Source organism: Lipotes vexillifer, unplaced genomic scaffold (assembly GCF_000442215.2).
Source record: "Lipotes vexillifer unplaced genomic scaffold, Lipotes_vexillifer_v1.1 scaffold103, whole genome shotgun sequence".
Taxonomy (NCBI): Eukaryota; Metazoa; Chordata; class Mammalia; order Artiodactyla; family Lipotidae; genus Lipotes; species Lipotes vexillifer.
This window is the reverse complement of record NW_006797029.1, coordinates 1,179,968-1,182,173: the sequence shown is the minus strand read 5'-3', so window position 1 is coordinate 1,182,173 and position 2,206 is coordinate 1,179,968. Positions and strand designations below refer to the sequence as shown.

General features: G+C 52.7%; 1 protein-coding gene across 2 annotated transcripts in view; it reads right to left on the bottom strand.

Annotated features, from left to right (window-relative positions):
- SNUPN (snurportin 1) overlaps positions 1-1,644 on the bottom strand; it is a 19,527-nt gene extending 17,883 nt beyond the window's left edge. The window contains exon 1 of one of the 2 annotated variants that reach the window (XM_007469170.1): positions 1,563-1,644. The gene's annotated coding sequence lies outside the window, so the exon portion shown is untranslated. Of the gene's footprint in view, positions 1-381; positions 410-1,562 lie in introns of those variants that run through there. The other variant, XM_007469171.1, reaches the window with a different exon arrangement.
- Between the last annotated feature and the right edge of the window lie 562 nt (positions 1,645-2,206).

Below are 2,206 nucleotides of genomic sequence, written 5' to 3'. Positions count from 1 at the left end.
GAGGGCCCAATACCCCAAAAAAAAAAAAAAAAAAAAAAACTTAAGATTAACATATTATGTGTGGATTTGAGGCGTGTCTTAACGTGTATGTTATGCAACCGGGGTGGCCATTCTTAGTTGAGGCTGGGTGATGAGTACTTAGGATCCTAAATGGTATGCTATTTTCTGTATTTTTCTATACTTTTGTGTAAGTTTGAACACTTCCATAATAAAAGTTTTAAAAAATTCATTATGTCTTCGGCTTACCAAAGTAATGACCCAATCTAAAATACATTTATTAGGCCTCATCGTGCTTTATCTCGGTGTGGGTTCGTGCTCTGCCAAGAAGCATAAAACCCTTCTTAAAATTGATGCCTTGGATACTGGGGCGGCTGGCTGTACCTCCCTTTATGGCTGTCCTTGGCTGGCTCCTGCTCTTTCAACCCATTCTTCGGAGGATGATGACTCCAAGGGTTCTGACCTGGCGGTCTCAAACTCCACCTGTATCCAATTTCCGACCCACCCAGGCCCCTCCCCCGAGCTCTAGACCCCAATTGTCCCCCGCTACTGCCTCTTCCTCCTCTCCCTCCTCCTCCCCCTCCGGGGGCGCCCCGCCTCGAATCCCCCAGCCAGGATCTAGGCCTCCTCGGCGTCTCCCACCGGGCTTCAGTGCGGCCGGAGGAACTGAACTCCACTCAGCCGCCCTCCCCGCCACAGGCGCGCTCAGCTTTTCTCTACGGATGGGGTCATCTAGGCCTTGCATGATTCGCCCCTCCCCCACAAAGAAAATCCCTGAGGGGTCCTGGCCCGACAGCCTGGAACTGAAGAGTGGAAGCGCGCCCAAGGAGAGGCCCCGGCCTCGCTCTGCCCCTCCAGGTCATGTCTCGGGAAGCCGGGAGTGTGCAGCCGGCCACAGAGAGTTACAGCCGGGCGCCCAGGGGCAGTTCGGGAGCCGGCGGGGCCCAGGCTAGAACCGAGGACTCACCAGGCCGAGGTGACAATTCCAGGCGCAGCCGCCAACGCCGCCGCCGGGGGCCGACCAATCAGCTGCCTATAGAGAGCCGGCCCCGCCCCCTTGGCCGCCGTCGTGCCGCCGGGCTCACCCACCTAGCGCGGGGAGTTTCCGGCTCCTCCGGACGTGGAGAGCGCCGGCAGTTCTTCCGCGGTTCTGTCACGGGCCTGCGGTTACTTTCGCCCTCAACTACCGGGGTTTTTCCAGTCGGCCCGGGCGGGAGTCCTCCTTCTGCTTTTGCGTTGCTACCCTCCTGCAAGGTGACTTGGCCGGGCCGAAGCCTCACTCCTGGGCAGAAGCTTCTCCGGGTTACTTTCGCCAATAGCTGGAACGCCGGTCTCGTTGGCCGGGCGTTCAAGGCCCTCCAGGCCCTGGATCCTGCCGCCTCCCCCAGATACGCACAGTCCTTAGGAGTGCACCAACAGTCCGCTCCCTCTCCCGTGACGATGCTTTATACGGGAAAGCGTTGCCTGAATGACTCCCTCCCCCGCCCCCCCCCACACACACACCCTAAGTCTCAGACAATTAGTCGTCCCCTACCCATTCGCCCCTTAGAACACTGGAAAGAAACCTTGATTACAGCCATTTGCTCGCTTTAGGAGTTTCTCTTTCCTTCTCGGCTGTGGGCTTGGCAATGGTAGGGACCTGGTTTGATTCCTGCATCCGGCACAAGGCACGGCTCTGGTGAAGGAATGACTGAATTGGTGCAAAGGGTGGAGGGAAGCAACCGAGATTTAGGAACTTAATAAAACTGGAGAGCAGCCTTTGTGGACTAAGATTGAAGACATGCAAAATAAAACTGTGAATAGCCATTTATTATTCATTAGTATTTAATGAATATTTACATTGAGGCAGATCCCGTGCTTTCCATGAATTATCTTATTTAATCTTAACAAGGAAGTAGAGACTAAAGCTCAGAGAGGTTAAGCAACTTGGCCAAAGTTACACGGCTTTTGAGCCAAATATTTAAGTTTGCTGAATGTTTGACTTACAGAGAAGTTGGATATTACTATACCACACTACAGAAACAACGTACACAAAGTTGGCACATTTTGAGTCCAAGGTGTGGACTTGTTGCATATTTTATGTACATGACTCCGTCCATTTGGAGGTCAGATTGACAGGGAGGGTAGAGGGTGTTTGGGGCTCTGGAAGACCAATTTTTCTTTTCTTTTTTTTTTTTTTTTTTTTTTTTTTTTTTGTTTTTCAGTGCGC